The sequence below is a fragment of the Quercus lobata genome, chromosome 11 (genome assembly GCF_001633185.2).
Source record: "Quercus lobata isolate SW786 chromosome 11, ValleyOak3.0 Primary Assembly, whole genome shotgun sequence".
In the NCBI taxonomy this organism is placed as follows: domain Eukaryota; kingdom Viridiplantae; phylum Streptophyta; class Magnoliopsida; order Fagales; family Fagaceae; genus Quercus; species Quercus lobata.
In genome coordinates, this window is record NC_044914.1 from 43,992,160 (window position 1) to 44,012,679 (window position 20,520).

At 34.2% G+C, this 20,520-nt stretch overlaps 2 pseudogenes; both read right to left on the reverse strand.

Annotated features, from left to right (window-relative positions):
- Nucleotides 1–1,980: 1,980 nt before the first annotated feature.
- On the reverse strand, nucleotides 1,981–17,443 carry LOC115968775 (annotated as a pseudogene).
- On the reverse strand, nucleotides 17,352–20,161 carry LOC115968773 (annotated as a pseudogene).
- Between the last annotated feature and the right edge of the window lie 359 nt (nucleotides 20,162–20,520).

A 20,520-nucleotide genomic window follows, 5' to 3' on the forward strand; every position in this document is an offset into this window, starting at 1 on the left:
TCTCTTTTCAAACTTTCTAACACACCATAAGTGGAACTAACAACCACAATCTTATTTTTGTAACTTAGATTCAACTTGGGCTAATTAGAATCAACCCAAAAAGAGTTGACTTAAGCCCATTGAACTATTTATCTAACCAAGGCCCTTTCAATTGCGTCTAGCTTCATAGCAATTTTGCCTTGAAGTGAGAATGTAGTACAAAGGAAAAAGACTTAACTAAGATATGTAAACCAAGCCATAACGAATATATAATTTAATATAAATCTTTTTTTTTAGAATCATATAAGTTATATTTTTGATTTATGGAATTTAATATAAATTATATATATTTTTTGAGAATCATATAAATTATATTTTTGGTTCCTTAGATTTTATATGGAATTTAGTCTCTTAAATTTTAAAATGTAACAATATAGTCCTTTTGTTTATTTTTCATTAATATATTGCTTAATCATCTAAAACTAATAAAATGTTGAGCACCTTATATTTAAGGGACCAAAATGGAACGATCCCATGTTTAAAAGACGAAAATCAAACCGATCCAATATTTAAATTTTAAAGAACCAAAATTGAACTAACCCATATGTTAAGTTTGCAATTTGTAATTTAGCAACGCCGACATTAGCTAAAAAGGTAGCATCAACAACATGCTAATAGCCATGTAAACAATAAATGGACAAAAAATAGAGGAACAAATTTGTTCCCTTTTTTAAATTTACAAAATCAAAGTCCAACAAACCTCAAATTTAAGAGACCAAAAATGAAGTTTATCTTAGATTTTATATTTCATTAAACCTTTAGTGTTATAATTAAGAGGTTTCCTCATTTTAACAATAATTTTAACAATATATTTATTTTTCTCGTGGGTACCACATTTTATTAAAAGAAATATGCACATATATGATGCATAAGATACTACAATAGAGCCCAAACATTATACAAATAAATCCACATAAATCAGATGCATGAAAAAAAAACAAAACGAAACAAAAAAACCAAGCTTTCAATAATCCTATTACTACTACTTATGCCTGAATGCTTAATTAATATTTATCATATATATCTACAGGAATAACTATTATATACAACTGATATTAGGCAATGCAGGACCCAACAAGTGATATGATTGCCGAACGCTATTAGCTTATTACTGAAAAGGGACCATAGTAGCAAAACTGCAAAGTATGCATGAAAGATACCAAATGAACAATGAATTTTCTTTATCTAAAATCTAATTTGAGATAGTCATATGTACTCATATAGACCATCCAAGCAAGAATATCAGATGTAAACTTCTAACAAGTTTAGTTACAAAATTGGTTGTAGTCTAAGACTACAATCTTATTTAATATTTTTTTATTGGAGGTGAATTTTAACAAATCAACCATTGGATTGCATTTTCTTCTTATAACCTCCATACTTGCAAAATTTCTAGAAAATTAAAGACTAATAAATACGTCGTCAATAAATTGTTTAAATTTCAAGTTTTTGTAATTTAAAATTATGCATAAAATATAATCTTATAGATCATATAGTAAATAATATCTGATTAATACAAAATTTGACATGTGTATTAAGAGTGTAAAAAATATGCAATCTAACGGTTAGATTTTTGAAATATATAGTAATGTTAATGTAAGGTTGTAGCCTCAGGTTACAACTAATTTTGTAGCTAAATTTTGTCTTTGATATTATTATCCTTGCAGAAAATTATGGTCCTAAAATATCATGTTGTCAAGAAGGGAGCGGAGGCATTCCAGTCCAACACCCTTGTTTGGAGGCGTTCTAGAGATATCTTCCAAATAATTGGTAACTGTAATCACAAGTAAAGGAAGAAAATATAACATTAGTTGTTAAACTTGATTTCTCTGGCAAGAAAGAAACAACAGTAGAGAACAGTGACACTGTAATGAGAGTATGAGAGTACCTTTGAAGCAGCATCAAAAATGAAGGTTTTCCGTATCCCGGGAACCTGAATAATGTTGGTTAGATTCCAGCCCAGTGAATAAGCAGTCAGTCAGTTATATATCTCAAAGGTTCATAAACAGGAATTAGAATCCAAATTATCCAAACAGAGTAAATTTATCTTTATCCTACTTGAGGTGAAAAAAAAAAAAAATATCGACAACAGTTGACACCATAAAGTTCCAACTTCAACATAAAATATTGTCACGGTACAAATTATGTATACAAATTGTACCCCAATGAATCTATGATTTGGCTAATCACAGCCTCAATACTGTACATTATCTAGTCATAACTGTATCTATTCACCTGAAAGAATTATGATGAAAATTAAGTAGGCTGATGACTAGCTATTTTCAAACTTCAAAAGCAATGCTCTGGTCCTTATAGAAGACCCACACAACCGCAGATAATTCATAATTATAATGCTATAATAATTTAATTCTTATAATGCATAAACTGAACAAAGTTAACAAATTTAGCTCATTTCCTGGTCTGCCAATGCAATCACAAAGCCTATAGCAACCACATTGCGCAATCTTCACCATATTAAACAGGGCTCTTTACAATTCAAACTAAACAATAGACACAAAAGGATAATATAACTAAAGCTATAAACAATAGAAAAGGAAGTTCCAAAACAAGCAATCAACAATGAATATATTTGTGTACCATGTTCCAATGGGAGCATGTGTAACAGTACATTAATTTGATCCATTCATCTGAACATTAACCAGACCTGTATCCAAGATGCAAGAAAAATAGCAGTAAAAGAAGGCTCACATTATGACGCAGCAACAGATCTTCAATAGCTGTGCAGTCGAGAAGAGAAGAAACCCCGTTTGCTGTGACTTCTCCACATTCCTGAATGTCATCACATTTGGAAACATACATGAGCACTAAAAGAGCAGAAAATAATAATGCAACGACAAAATCATACGTATGAGAAAAAAGAAAAGAGGTGGACGGGGTGGCTTAGATCAATTGTTATCAAAACAGAGAAACCTTTTTAGCTTAAAGCATCTGACAACCAATGTTAGAGCTTTATTCAAGGTTTTCTAAGGATATATAGACCAACGTTTCTTTCTTGGTTTCCCTTATTTTTATTTTTCATGTTTTTCTTGTCCAGCAACTCAAGAAGAGCAAGAAGATGAAGAAGACAGCAGGTGCTTTTAACCACCACTCATCTACATCAGAAGCACTTAAGAACGTTTTAGTAGGAAGGATCTGTATCAAATTTTAGCATAATAAAAAAAAGGATTTCAGTATACATTTAAAAGAAAAGAGAGAATGAAAAACCTCTAGATGGATAGAAATCAAGCCTGGGCATCCATGTGAGATAATCTTTTGAGAATCTGTAATAAAGGCCAAAAGCTAAGGTAGTAAAACATATCAATTACCATCCAACAACTAGAAATGAATATGACCATTATTTCAAATCTGCTATAAAGATACGCTAAGCACGGATAAAATATAGAGAAAAAGAGATATGTCTACCATGCAGCAATAAAAAGAACCAATTAATGATGGGTCTCATAGTCTCTCATTTGCTTCTTGTTGATATTTGAACTTGAATCATGAAACAACAATAAGAGGATTCAAGAACATGAAATGCAGAATAATGCAAATTATACTTTACAAACAATGACTCCTGACCTGAATTGAGAAGCTTACATCCCAGCAAGGAAAGCTCATCCAAGTTTGCACAATTCTGAGTCAGAATAACTAAATCATTATTGGTCATCCAAGGGGTTACTCTTTCAAGCCTCAATTTCCTCAGATATTGCATAGAGAAGCTGAAGCTTAACATAGATACATCACCAAGGCAATAGCACAATGCCAACACTCGCAAATATATGCCAAGATGTTCATTATGACCAGGGGCGGAACCAGGATTTGTCCTTTGTGTGGGGGGGGGGGGTGGCGCTAGAGCTTAAAACCAAAAAAAAAATTATGAAAATAAAAACTAACATCTATTTGATATTCAAAAAAATACTACATACAAAATAAGTATTTCTTAAACATTTCATATTATAAAATACATCAACAAAGTAAAACATACAAAATAAGTGTTTCTTATTTTGTGCGTGATTTTTGTTTAGTCCATATTTATTTATTTGTTTATTTTGTTTTTGTAGTTAAAGGGGCATGAATTTTATTTATTTATTTCTTTTCTTGTAGGTCAATATCTAAATATTTTAGAAGAGGAGAGACAAATATATATATATATATATATATTTAAGGGCAAATCTTAATTTTTTTTTAAGGGGGGGGGGGGGGGGGGGACATGGCCCCCCCTCTGCCCTAGTGTAGGTCTGTCTCTAATTATGAGAGTGTCCGAGATGACCTGTAAAGAACCCAGATCACGAAATAGAGTCACAACCAGAATAAATAAGTGTATTTCATTTCGCAAGAAAAAAAAAAAAAGAATGTAAATATGCTACTTGATAAGTTATACTGATCTCAGTCATATGAGAGGTTATGAGACAATCTATTACGCAAGAGAAAGTAAGTTTGTCTCTTTATGAAAAAAGAAAAAAAAGTGCAAGACAAAGGGGGGGGGGGGGGGGACATGAGCTTTTGCCCTTATTTTTTTAAATATCTAGTAATTTGTCTCTGTTTTGAAACTATTAAGCATCATGTCCCTATTTTGAAACTCGATTCTTAAAAAATTAAGTTTCCCATAGAACTCGATTTTATAATTATCGAGTTCTAAGTAAGTTTTTGCCACACTGAAGGAGCACCCGTCAGATGATTGAAACTTACCTAGAACTCGATTTTCCAAAAATCGAGTTTCAATGAAACTCGATTTTATGATTGAAACTTACCTAGAACTCGATTTTCTAAAAATCGAGTTACATTGAAACTTGATTTTTAAAAAATCAAGTTTCAAAATAGGGACATGGTGCTTAATAGTTTCAAAACAGGGACATTGTGTTAGATATTTAAAAAAATAAGGGCAAAAGCCCATTTTCCCCCAAGAAAGGGCCTTTCAATCATCCTAAACAAAAGAATATCTCCATGTGTTGTACTGTTTCAACCATATCAGAGATATTGTCTGATCAATTTTTCTCCAGAGAATCAGAACACACAGTGAACATAATTACTGTGAAGTAGTTATCCCAGACAGGGAAGCATGCCCTTGTAGGGAACAGAACCTACTGCATGAGTCAATCCCCTTATTCAATAACAAGTATCACGTAGAAGAATCCCCATTTTTGTTATAAAGAAGAATCTCGAATTTCAAAGAAAATTAATACCTGAAAATGAAGAATTACTGACTCTAGCATAGGACAAGCTGCAGGTAGTCGTTTCAGCGCATCTTCCCCTAATGATACACCTAAACCCACAGTTATTGACCTTAGTGACATAATAGCAGGTTGGAGAGCTTCCAGAGAGAGATAAGAAAATCCCCATCCTAAAGTAATTTCTTCCAATTTGCAATTGCCTAACTCAAGATACAAATCTTTATACAAGTAATAATTTTCTCCCCCTGAGGTGTTACTTTCCTGTCGAAATATATTTCTGCAGCCCCTCGCATTCAAGCACTTTAAACCTGGATTTCCATGGACTACGTGAGCGAATGCAGCTGCAGAAACCTAAAATTTTACAAGCACAATAACGCTGGGTTAAAAAAAAGGATGTTTAATAATTAGTACATCATCACCATGGTTACAGCAGCAAGAACAAGGAGACTTAAAAACACATGATCTTTCTATTTGGTCAGCAGTGTCAGATGCTGAAGCTTAATATCTCTCTTCCTTCACTCAAATTCATTAGAAATTTTTTGGGGTTTGTCACATCTAAAGCCTTACCTTGATTGTCTACATAGACTGGAAATTCAAAGAGAACACATTAGTGCCTAAAGAAGAATCAAACTTAGCCAAGAAAACAAACACACTTCTTTTTTGATAAGCATCTTTCACAAGGACAGCCTGCTCTATTTAATGGATTGGATTGGAGGGGCTGACAGATAGTAGCTCTATAGAACCAGCTGACCCAACAAACCATTAGAGTCTTAGACATGATTCTTCTTCGCACTAATACAAGATGTATTTTACAGTAGGGAACAATTAGGTTGACAATTAAAACCATTTTGTTTCCTAGTCAAAAATAAAATAATTAGAATAATCAGGTAGGTCAATTTTTCCATAGTTTGGGGTTAAGGCTGCCTAGGTCAGATGTATTTGACTTGCTGTATCTACTAATTCTGTTTTCAGATTCAAACTAGATAATATTCGTAAATTTTATGGTCATTGACTGAGTAATTCTTTACATAAGGATGAATATACTATACAATACAATACAAATACAATGCAGAGTCAAAAATATATAATACATTCATATACTCTCCAGGGGAAAATGGGGAAAAAACCAGGTTCCATAAATCATGACTAACCATGGTGTTAGAAATATCAAGCATCTCCAATGAAGAACCTAAGAAACAATGCAGAGCTTGGTCAACAAGCTGAGTATCCCTCAAGCAAAGACTCTACAGCATTTTTGTTTGAGACAAACTCTAAAAGAGATGTTTCGTCAACACCTACAAAAAAAATCATACATATGTCTCAAGTACATCTTTAAGCATCACAACTCCTAAACTACGTTCTCTAAACCAACTATGACAATAACTGAACATGAAAACCCAAATCCCAATTGATTGGATTTTTTTTTTTTTTTTTTTTTTTTTAATAGATAATAGAACTTTTATCAAAAAAATGAACATCGTGTTCATTCATGATGATGAACACTATGCACATGAAAAAATACATAAAGCTGACAGCTAACAGCTAACAAATTGTAGAAAGCAGAAATTGAAATACATTGAGTAAGACCCCAAATACGAGCCCACTGAAATAAAGTATCGAAAAGAAGATGTTTTAAAAGATCTAAAAATCTCTCACTATCTTCAAAGATACAGTTATTACACATGCCATCCGAACATTTTATAGTTTCTAAGGTCATTTCTTCTGTTGAATCATAATCAATCTCATTTTTCCTGATGTGAGTTCTTTCAAGTAATAGGCACCTTGAGATTTTGAAAAGACCACATAGATTGAGGGTCAAGGTGGCAAAAAGAGACATCAAAATTCATGAAATAACAAAAGCTGGAAGCCCAAAGAAAGCAAAAGCCAAGAAAGGGAGAATTTAGCTAACCCAGAACTGTTAACAGAAAGCTTTGTTGAGTTAATTGAAGTATAGGCTTTCATCAAGCAAGTGTGCCAGATTTCACTCACTCTTAATTGTTACTTCTACTCAGGCTTTTATTTAAAGGCAGAAAAGGCAGAAAATTACATCAGTACCTTACTACATTATCAATCAATCCTGGAATGGAACTCCATAATTTCACCAAAGTTAATAAATAAATAAATCTATAAAAAGAGGTCATACCATAACAATTTAAAGCTCTTTTTGCAATTTTATTCCTTGCCCTCCCACAATTAAGTAATTAGACAGTAAAGGATTAAAAATCTTGACTTTGAAGGAAGTTTACTTCAATGAAAATATAGCCAGATTATGGCCATGGTCCTTAACTCGTTTGAGTTAAATTCATCAGGTATTATGTGGCTGACCAGCTGTTCCCATGGAGTTATTTGATGAGCACAAGCTATGGCCTACTCTTAATTGTTCTCTACAGAAAGAATTGGTGAATCACAGGAATTTTGGTAGGGGAAGGAATATTATAGTTTGAAAAGAACCCTATTTAATATGGAGAATTTGGTTGAGAGGATTAAAAGGATGTTTGAGGCAAGGAGCAAGCACATTCTCAAGACACTACATTACTGAGTTTCAGTGAATTATTCATTGATTTCATTCAGAGCTTTCAGTTCTTTTTTGAGTTTTATAGATAATTTAAATTTTTAGAATTGATGCAATTTTCTTCTCTCCCTCCCTCCCTCCTTATCTTTTTTCATGAGTTTTCCTGTCCACTCAGGATCCACCACCTTAGAAAGACATATTAAAAAAAAAAAAAAAAAAAAAAAAAAAAAAACCCAATAAAAAGGAAAATAAAAACAATTATAGTTCCACCCTGACTGAACTTTTAACACAGAGAATAACATGTAGGAAATAACACTCTTGCAGCCACCAATATGCAGCTTTTGGAGATTAGATATCAAAGAATTATGATTCCATCCCAAATCATCAGCCGAGAGTTACCATAATTAGAAGAAATACCAGAGCAAAGAGCTAGAACTGAATTTTTCCCAAAAGAAGTATTGCATACTACAATTGAATGTAGTTTCATACATTTGCATATAAGATTTGAAATGCCAACATCTGTCACCGATATACACCCTTTCAGGTTCAGATCATGCAAGGAAGCACAAAATTTTGAAATATACTGGAGATCCAAGTCTGGCATAAACATTGAAAGAAATGGTCAGTAGGGTAGTGTATTCCCCCCACCCCCCTATTCTCAAAGAAATTATAATAAATAAATAAAAACGCCAACCCAAAGGGGTATCACTATCAGCTAGGGACCACATTTCATGAAGTGGAGATCATTATTTCAAAACCCCCCCTACCTTTGGAGCAAAACTCATAAAAAATAAATAAATAAAAAAAATAAGGCAAAAATATTCTTTTCATTCCATTAATTTGGTCAAAGTTCAATTTCCATCCCTCCAATTTCAAAAGTTGCAATTAGTCCCTGAAAAATTGAATGGTATCAATTTCATCTTTCCATCCATCTATCATTAAAGAAGGGGCATACATGACAAACAGAGTGCAGCTGGGCATGTTAAAACTTAAAAAGCTAACATGAGTACTTGACCTAGAATAAGTTTTACGAAAGATAGATAGAAGGATAAAATTGATACCTTTTAAATATTTCAAGGACGACATTGCAACTCATTAAATTTGAGGGACGAGTATATATATACACAATCATTAAGGTGCAATATGTGCTTGTATACACTAGCTAGAACTTCCCTCCAAACACATCCAAGATCAAGATTGTACAATTCATTCCCTAGTTGATGTTTACAGGTTTAAATCTAAAAATAAAAAGTTGCTATGACAAAATTTGTGCTCATATCAATTGCATTGTGCACATATTGTGGTCTAGTCTATCGCACTGATCCCTTGTACCATAAGAGAAATCACAAAACAAGATTTCATAAAATGGCGAATTCTACCCCCATTAACCCATAAAGATTTTTAATGAATCGGTGTGCAACTTCTAATCACACAAACTGGATATGACAAAATTTCTTTGGTGGAATTTTGCAAAATGACATAATCTCACCACAGAGATCAGTTCGGCCCTCCAGCGTGAGTTTTGTAATATTTGACAATAATAGTCCAGAGTTCTTTAATGATAAAACATCCTCAGGATGTTCTCTAACACTGACAGACTTGTTTGATAGTAGCGGAGCAATAGCTGCACTTGAGGATGCAACTGAAACTTGTGCTGGTATAAGAGGACTAATATCAATGGTTAAGTCAACTTCACAGAGCAGAGGGCATTTCTGCACCAATTGATGCAAAGTTGTTGTCTTAAAGTTCAAAAGATAAGCTGCTTTTAATGTTCTTATAGAAGGAAATGACTTGCTGAAGCATGCAATAACCACTTCAAGATGCTGCCTTGGACACTTGGAAATATCTACCTCCGGTACCGATTCAAATGATAGCATTGGCAAACCCTGTGAAATTGGACATTGTTCTCTCTCAAGACGCCCAAAGTTTATTGTAAAATGTTTATCACTCTTTCTTAAGGTGGGGTCTATGCTATATGAAGAAGGAAGCAGAGACAAGAGAAGAATCGCTAATGTTATCTGTGGACAACCTGAAAGGTTCACCTTCTGCACAAAGAGGAAAGATTTAAGTCATACAATAATGAAGATTTTTTTTTTTTTTGATAGGTACAATAATGAAGAATGTGCAGGTGAAATGAAAATTGTGCATCTCAACCGTAATTAAGGCAGGTGGAATTGACTGCACATCAACTTAGTGACATAAAACTACAGATATTGGAAAGATAAATAACAGAAAGAACCTGAAAGGTTCAGTTTCTGTGAGGAAAACTAAGCGATACAATTATGAACTACATGACAGAGACAAGTTTAACAATTGGAGCCAATGGTAGGTAAGATTGGCTATATATGCAAACTCAACCACATGACTTCCTTCATGAATTTGACACACATACATAAAGAATTCCTCCATTCTAGAGACACCCAAGGTTTTTTTTTTTATTTTTTTTTATGGGTAATGTAAAATATTATTAAAAAAGTAGCCAACCAGAGTACATTGGGGATATATTGTGGGGGAGACACACCCAAGGTTGTCAAAATCAGATTCCTACGTATGATCGATGGAGGGGATTCATAGATCGGATCAAGGATCATAAGATCCTACTTTCCATATAAAAAAAATAATATAATAATTTTTAAAAAAAGCATATATATATATATATTGGTGATTATGGTATATGTTAAAGAATTATTAAAATCATTAAAGGACAAATGATAAAATTCAATATGGTTCAGTTTCTATACTATACATCTCCAGTAACTAAAAAAATATAATTTTTTCAGCAAAATTTACCCTCCCCCCCCCCCCCCAAAAAAAAAAAAAAAAAAAAAACCTGCATATGATAACACCCACCATGTTAAATTGTAACTCCCCACCAACCTAAAGAAAAAGGAAAAGCTATCACAACCACTTTGACTTCCATCTACATATAAATCTTCAATTTCTTAGTCAAACACCATGTTAAATTTTAACTCCCCACCAAACAAACTGCATATGATAACAATCCAATTCTAATCCAAATTTTAGTGGCATCTTGTACAGCAGGAGATTTTTTAAAATAATCTCAATTTGTCAAGAAGAAAAAAGGATCTGACTTTAAGAATATCATGTATCAAAAGAATAAAGTCTCACTTTCCTGTGTAAATAAAATATCTAAAATACCCCTTTAATACTTTTATCCAAACACCCCTTGATAATCTGTTGTACCCAAATTAAAGAATGATAAGCAGAAGTGAAAAGGGTAAATTAAAAATGACCTCGCTTCCACCACTCCCTATTCTCAAGAAGTTGAGTTCAGAAGATAAAGCTTATCCATGTGTAACTGGCCTTATTTATCAGAAAATCACTCAAAGATTTATTTCTATTTTGTCCTACTAGCTTATATTTTTCAACCCAACTGACATAAGAAGCCAACCAAATCCCATAAAGGTCATTGCATAAGCTCAAAGAGCACTTATAGAGTTAGTATAGAGAATACCTTAGAATATTCTGTCAGCCGAACCCTGAGATTGTGCAAGTCACCATCTCCTAAGCCATTCATAGAATTTATGGGTGGAACACTCATTAGTTTAAAAATTGAGTCAACACTCACCTTAGAAAGCTCAGAGAAATGGCAAGACCTTCTTTTCCCTGAATTATGAAACCAATCAACTTGTATCATTAATGAATTTGATGAAGAACATGAGTAAGTATCTTCCAGTGCTTTAAGAAAAACATCCAGAAAATTGAGCGTATCTGCAGCAAACCACAATGGCAAAAGGCTAATGTGGATCTTTTCAACAAGAACAATGAATGAGTACAAAGCAAGAATATCACAATTACTAAAATATTATAAAAATGCTAATTTCCAGACAAGAAATAGACAGATTCATCCTAACTTAATTCTGGTCATTCTGATTTCTTATATAAAAAAATAAAAATAAAAAGTATAATTCCAAAAGATGATTTAAGAAAATTAAAGCCATTCTGAAATCACATGTATAAGACTAGCCAAGAAAATTTATAAGAGAGTTGATGAAAAAGCTCTTATAGTGAAGAGATGGATGATTAAGAAAATTAGAGTCATACTGAAATCACTTTTATAATACTAGCCGAGAAAATTTATAAGAGAGCTGACAAAAAAGCTCTTATAGTGAAGAGGTAGATGTGAGATGATATGCTTTTTAATTTTAATTTCAATTAAAATATGGATAATACAGGGCAGACATAAAAGGTCACATCAATCTATCATAAAAGATTGTGATAGATCAAAACAGTAGCATATGTAATAATTTTCTATAAGTTGTATGTCAATAAAAAAAAAATTCCATTTCATGGTTTTAATATGTGGTTTTTAACTAATTTATCTTTCCTTTTTAAATCTTTAATATATGTATGATCACCCCATCATATCAACTGATATCAATCTGTACTGTTAACTACCAGAACCTAGAAGCAGGTTCGATAGAGATTATCTTATTTCCCGGCACTATTATGCAGGGCAGATCAAACTAAGAATTGCCCAAGTTCTAACATTCAGCTACCATCAAAGTGGAAATTTCAGAGCACCATTTGAAGGATCCTATTTTATAATGATAAAATAGGTCATCATTTGTTATTATGATTAGACCACTTTCATTCCACCATCTACCAAAAACTAAGGTAACAAACTAGAAAGTATGTCAAATTTGTCACACTTTGCATTTGGAGAATCTTTTTCCAATCTCATATATAGCTCCATCATTTATTGAATTTAACCTATAAATTATGAAATGGAATACAAGGATTTGACCCGAGTTTAGTTAGATAAGAAATTCTCTTTCACTCTAATCTTGTACTTATCTCCTAAAAGAAAGGGAAATTTCACTAGAAAAGTCTAATTTTAGGTCCTCAAGTTAAACATTAAAGCATCAAAGTTTACTTGTCTAAAGATGCCGTGACAATCCTTGCTAGTTAGGATGAAGTTTTCCAACTGTTTAGCATTAGCATCAACCCAAACTAAAAGTGCATCTGAAAGATGCATTTTGCTGTAAACGATCAGAAAGATTTCAGAATTCCCAAATAGATTATATAACATTGAATTAAGCTATTTGAGAGAATAACTGATCCACCTGTCAACCGTCAAATGGGGGTGCTCTATGCAAGATAATAACAAATGGTATGGAACATCTCCAAAAACTTTGCTAGACATGGCCCACATCTGCCCAAAACAACACACCATCAACAGCTTCCATTAATTAGAAAGAGGTTCCAACAATGTAAAAGAAAATTACTTTCACAAAGTAAAATCAAATTATCACAACTTTTTCAATTGCCATCTAGAAACCTAGCAATGCTTAAGCCAAACATACAACAGAAGGAAGAGTGCTCAAGTGAATAATCACTTATACATATTTATAAAAATAAATAAATAATAATCACTTGTAACTATTTACTTGACCCTGACTGCTTATTTGGTATACATAACCAACAAGGGAGCTTCGCAGACTGGCAGATTTGACTAATGTGGATTTTCTTTGGCACTCTAACAAGAGACTGTGTCTCTTCTCAAACTAAAGCAAACTCCATCAGAATTTTGATTACATCTACCTTGGTTCATGATATTTTTCTTTCCTTCATCGTTCAGCTATATCTGTCTAAAACCATCTTCACTGTAAAATCCTCGATAACAACTTCCTTTCTCTTTGACCCGACCCATATACTTTTAGGCTTTCCTCCAGTCCTTCTAGCCTTCCTTGTCTCATTCCTCACCATCATCAATGAAACCCTCCTTTTTTGGGCTTTGCATGAATGATCAGAACTAAACACAGGACAGCTGGACATTGTGTTATATTTAGGTTAATCAGTTTCCACTGTGGGTGTATAGCTTCAATTATGCAGCATGCTGCACAATCAGCCAGAAATAACCCAGTAAGTAAGAACTGAGTCAACTTACTCTTTCACCTACACTTTCATATTTATATTCTGTGTAAATTAAAGTTAAGAAAAAAGGAGAATTAAATCAAACAAACAAGATCATCAATATCGTAGCATGAAAATCCACACAAGATATTGCTTGCTGAAAGGCATTATACAAATACCAGAAAGCACTAGCTAGATGGAGGACAGTGGGTTTCAGAATGTCTGTTACTCAGTGAGTGCTTAAAAGATTTACAAAAAAATATCAAACACAAACATAACCTAATCAAATACAAGAAGTAAATGAAATGCTATACAACATGAGCATTAGACCAAAAAGAAACATAGAAAGTCAAGTACGATTTGAGCGTATAATATACTCTACCATGAATAATTACTGAACAAACCATCTAATCATGCAGAAATTTCTAACAAAGAAACAATTTGAGTATATATGGTGGATGCTTAAAGGTTAAAGCTAGAGAATGGTTTACACTTACAAAGTTCCTTGCAAGAAAGCTCACACATAATTCCAGAAGAAAATCATTTGCTGCAATGAATTCCAAATCCATCTATTAGAGTGAAAACCATGATGTTAACTTCAAAAATTAAACAATGAGAGGCATGATTTTACATGTTTTATCATTTTTAACAGTATAAAAACCAGAGAGATCCTCACCACACTCTAAACCAAATTTCCAAATATGAATCAAATCATCCAATTGTAATTGCAGTGACGCAGACCCCTCAGAAGAAGATACCTCAGAAAACCAAGTTTTACACTTCAAAAGAAGCATCTCCACCCCAAAATAAAGCGCACCCCGGAAGATTAGCACGAGTTTTAAAAGAGGAATATTTAATTAAATTTGATTTGAGAAAGTCACACATAGCTGTCTTGGTTTCAAACTTTAAGAACACAGCTTGTAGTTTTTAGCCAATAAATGGCAAAGGAAAATGATCCCATACATCACTTTGAGCATTTTCAGTTAGGGTTACAATAACTAATCTCCAATCAATGAGAAATGAGAAATGAGGCGTGCTACATGTAAATGTTAATGCTACCAATTAGTATTGGTTACGCAATCAGAGCAGATTTTCAAGGATGAGAATTGGCTAAGTGAAATGTTATTTTGAACAGGATCACTATGGTTTGAACATTAGAAACATGAAGGTGACATGCTGCTTATCATTGGAAAGTGGTACAATATAGACAGGCTTATATGTGTTGCTCAACTAAAAGTTAGAGAGTGAAGGAGTAATCCTATATAATGGAAGATACATTGAACAATATCTTTAAAAGCAAAATCATGTTTTTCCTTCTTTTAAGAATCAAATTTAATAAAGAACCAACGCAAAAAACGTTTACTTTCCATATTAATCCTATATATTACATATTGCCCGATCCATATTGCAGATCATCATTAGGGTACTGGCAACAATAGTAGTACCCGTAAGGGTGAAATAGTAGAAATATAAAAACCATGTAAATGATTACCTCAAAAAGAGGAATGAAATTATTCGGCATAATATGCAATGGGCAGCCATATATGCACTTCAGAACATCCACAAATGTTTCCAGGCTCCACTGAATTGATATGCAATCCAGGCGTGATTCACTGGAGAAGATTTACGTGATGAGAAAGAATAAATACATTCAGTTCAAGAGTTTCGAGATTAAAGGATCACAAAAGGACAACAAATAACATTTATCTCAACCAAGCCCAGTAAAACCAAAAAACAGAACCAATCTCCCTTTCCATTACTGTGACACATCTATTATTGCATCTTATGCTGCATTCAGTTGTCCAAAAAAAAAACATATAAATAGAGGAAATCATAATTTCTTGATTTTTTTTTTTTTGACAAGTATTAAATTTTATTCAAAGGGAAGATTATTCTTATGAAGCATGGACACTTCATTTGGGGTTCCATAACCGTGTCAGACACTGGACACATGTAGGAAACGCATGCGTGTCCAAGCCATATCCTTTTAGACACAGAAACAAGAGGAATTGAATACCCTTTCACAAAACAAATAGAGCATTCATGCTCTAATAGTAAAAAGCATTTGAAAATTAATAAATACTCTTATTCTTGGTTTGTATTCTAATTTCTAATCATCCTTTAATAGTCATGAATTCATTTTATTATCCATTATTACTTTTAAATTGATATATATTTAACATTATATGAAAAATAAATGCTTAACACTATATAGAAAATATATATATATAAATTTAAATATATTTAATAATTATTTAATTGGTATGTTCTGCCTGTCCTATTTTTTCAAAAAAAAATGTTGTGTTGCTATGATGTTCCCGTATCTGTGCTTCCTAGATTATTTTATGTTCACCATTGTGAACACAAAAAATCTTAAATATTACTTTCATGTTCACGATGATGAACCAAGCTCTGCACTCAACAGGATTAACTACAACGAGTTGTTTGAAAACTGTGTTTTCCATTCTATACTCAGTTTTCTCAGCAACCAAACAAAGGCTTAGCCAGTAATACATTAATAGAATAAATAATCAGACTAAACCAAATTACCAAGCTTATTAATAGTAATAACCGGTAAAAAAAAAATTCAAAACTATTACCGAAAGCTCCCGCAGAGGAGGCCTTGGAAATACGAAGATTGTTCAATGAGCCTGTGATTACACATAGAAGGAATCAAACACACTGTAATCAGCAACTATAATTTAATTCTTGAAAAGGAAAATAGACTATTTCCTTTTTTTTTTTTTTTTTTCCTCTCACTTTCCCGAGAACCAAACAAAAGAGAAGAGAAGAGAAGAGAAGAGAAGAGAAGAGACTGGCCTATTCCGATTAGTGTGAATTTGGAGTGTTTGGGAACAGAGGATCGTGTGCAAGTCCCAGCTTAGGATATCTGTGGTTGAAATGAGAATATCTTTTTTGTGGTTGGACTCTGACTCTGCGTCTGCTTCTGCTTCGATTGGATTGGGGTTTGTGCAAGTGAGGATAACGAAGTCATCGCCAGAGCTTGATTCCATGGAGGAGAACACTAGTATTACAATTCCATAACATAAACACTGGAATTAGAATTACAGGTTCAGGGAAAATTTTGCTGAATGGTAACTTTTTAGGAAAATTTTCAGTAAATAGCATGCGTTTGAAATGGTCAAAGTAGACAACATTGCATGTTTGCTATGTGACATGGTCGAATTCTCTTTATGAAATTTACTAAATAACAAGCAAGAATCACTTATGACAAACCGACCTCTTTATCAAACGTACCATATAGCAATGAACAAGAACAGTGCCATTGCATTTGCATCAGAAGGCTCCACCCCAATAATCTTTACCTGAATAAAATATAAAAAAAAAAAAAAGTGTCCATGATGAATTAGTCGTGTAATAAGAAACAAGTCTAACCACACACAAAATCAATCAAAAAGGGAAGAACCAAGAAAATAGATTTGTTATGAATTTTTGAAGCCCCTAACCCATAAACTTGCCTAAAACAATTTGAGGGAAGGGTGGGTGGGGGTGGGGAGGGGAAGAGAGATGAATTGTTTGTCACATTTTTTTTTTCGTACTGGAGAGTTACACAAGCACCCTATAGGTATTGAACCTAAGACTTATTGAAGATCTATTTACTCAAATATTTCTACAGAATTTCTTCTATGGAAAATTACACATATACATACAATTTTTTGACAATGGCTTGGTATTTCTCAACAATAAGAATGGAAGTTAAAAGGTTGAAAGATACAAGATGAGGGGGATCACCAGTAATCTTTGCATGAGCACTGGCCATTGGAAAAGCAATGAAATCCTGAAGAATCTCTTAGAAATATTTCTTTCTTGGTAACAACAGAAACATGCTTCAAGAATGTGTGGCAGTCCCCACAAAGAAGGATATTCTTCACAATCTGAATAGGTTTTCCTGACCTGCTCATCAGAAGCCCGTAAGTTGCTGCTAGTTTTGCACTGTGATTGAACAAGAAATCCTTCTTTTGATGCTCCTCCACATCATGAAGAACAAAGCTTGTGTCTGGCACATACCCAGCTTTTAGACATTCTAAGATCAGAATTTCTAATCCACCATAGATGTCTTTTGTTTGGGGATGGGATTTATCTCTTGCGTAGAAAAAATGTATCTTGTTCTGAAAAATTATCCAACTTCGACCTGGGTGTTTCCGGAAGCCCATATCTCTCATATTCTCCCTAACCATTTCGGAGCAATGCCATCTCCCAGATGCAGAATACAAATTTGATACAAGTATGTAGGTGGATGGATCTTTTGGCTCAAGAGCAAGAATGCGCTTTGCAACCCGTTTTCCAACAGTTGTATTTAAATGGATTCTACAACTATCGAGCAAGGCTCGCCAAACAGAGGCGTGAGGCTCAAAAGGCATTGTAGTGATCATCTCCTCTGCTTCTTCCAGTAGACCCCAGTAACCCAAAACTCCAACCAAGGATGCATAATGGTCTGAAGAGGGCTCAATGTCATAAACGCTTTTCAATGATGAAAACAAGCTATGGCAATCATCAACTAAATTGGAGTTAGTGTACCTGTAAGATGAAATGATCAAAACAAAGGTAACTTTGTCTGGTTTTGTGTCTATCTTCTTCATTTTTGACCAGAGGGCCAAGGCCTCATCACCTTGTCTGTGGAAAAGATGGCCAGCAAGCAAACCATTCCATGAAACTGTGTTGTGTGTAGGCATATTATTGAATATCTTAATTGCATCATCCATGTTCCAACACTTAGAATACATGGTAAGCAAGGCATTTCCAACCATTAAATCAGATAAAAAACCAGATTTGAGAGCATGGCAATGTATTTGCTTTCCCATGTTATGATATCCTATATTTCCACAGAGTCCAAGTATTGAAGTTGATGCAACTTCATCCACAACCATTGTTCCTTCAGATTGATTAATGTTGAATAGAGAAATTGCCTCATCTGGCAGCCCATTTCAAGCATAACTGCATATCATTGATGTCCATATCACAGAGGTATCCTGCTCAAATGACCACCGTCTAAATATCTTTTCAGCATCTGCCATCTTTCCACACTTTGTACACATATCGAGTAGTGCTGCTTCAATACAAGCATTTGATCCAAAACCAATCTTGAGAATGAACCCATGAATCTGCTCACTAATTTCGCGATCCATGAGCAATCCACAAGCACTAAGAACACTTGTCAAAGTGAATTCTGTTAAGTCTACACCTTCCTCCACCATTTTTATAAATAATTCCAGTGTCCTTGACCCTTGGCCATTTCGACATAATCCTGTCAAAAGAGCATTATAAGAAAAAGAATTCCTTTCTGGCATCTTATCAAATACCTCAACAGCCAACTCCACCAAACCAAAGTCCATATATGCTGTAATCACTTCCGTCCAAGTGATCATATCTCTTATGGGCATCCTCTCAAACAAAGCTGTCACATCTTTCGCACCCCCACCACAGTTTGCGTAGAACCCAATAAGCACATTGTTGACACTCAGATTTGCCTCCAGCCCTACCTTGATTGCATGGGCATGCACTTCTTGGCCTTTCAGGATAGAAGCACTGCCAGTACAGGCAGTCAAAAGGGTAGAAACTGTAAAATGGTCAACTCCAAGCCCATGATCTCTCTGCATATCACGAAACAATTCGAATGCCTTATCATACATAAACTCACTTACCATACACGATATAACAGTATTCCACGACGCAATGTCTCTGTGCAGCATTTCATCGAACAACTTGAGCACAATTAAGAAACACCCACATTTACTATACAACCCCATAAGCGCATTCGAAACAAAAACAGAATCTTCCAAAACCCCAAGTTTAATTATCATAGCATGAACTTGTAAACCCAGTTGTAAATCCAAAACCCGAATGCAGGCAGTCAAAATTGCAACAAAGGTATACTCGTTAGGCTCGATACCTGAATCCCTCATTCGAAAGAAAAGCTCCACCGCCTCGTGTTCTCGATTCGACTTCGAAAACCCAGATATCAACTCCGTATAAGACACGATATTGGGGCACGAAAGGCCAAGGAAAACATTGTAAGCTTGAGAGAGAAGACCTAACTTGAGATATGACGAAATGAGAGCATTGCTGAGATGGGTGTGCTCTTGGAGCTTGAGAACGCATGCGTGGACAGCGTTCACGAGCTGGGCATCGCTGTAGCGAGCTGAGAGGCGAAGCAAATCAAATAAGGTATCAATGAGAGAGTTTTGTGGTGAAGAAGAAGAGCCATGGGAAGACTCGGAGGGCAAAAAGGTTGGCGTTGAAGAAAGACATTGGGTTGGGGAAGTGGAGAAGTGGGGTTGGTGGCGGTGAGTTTTGCGAAGCTTGAGTGAAGAGAATGGTGGTGGTGGTGGTGGAGTTTTGGGAAAGAGGAAGGTTGGGCTATGGGGCGGAGAGGAAGAGAGAAGAGAATGTGGGAAAGAGTAATAAGAAGTGGCGGCAGTGGCGGTTCCGGTGGTGGTAGTGGTAGTGGTAGTGGTTGTGACAGTGAGAGAGGGAGTGGATTGAAATTGAATAATGGTTGGCCATGAATTGGACATTAGTTGTTACCATTTTACCTCATTTTCGAGAAAGCTCCACTTATCGTTGTAGCTGTAGTGGAGCAGCTCGGTGAGGTTTGTTTTTTTTTTTTTGATTGGAACTCGGTGAGGTTTGTTATTTATAACTTCTGTCTTCTTTTGTGAAATTGGTTCTTTAAACTAGTAGTCTTTCTAGATTTAATTTACATGTTTTTTTAATAATTTGCATTACTTTAACAACTCAACTGAAAACCATAAATATGTTTTTCAAAAATAAAAAATAAAAATAAAAACCATAATAGCTCATTACTGTGCTTTGGGTATGGCTGAATTTCTGTTTGATGGTGAGCCTGTGTGTGTCCTTGGTGTAAATATGATTTCCAGTTTTAGTTTTTGTTTGGAT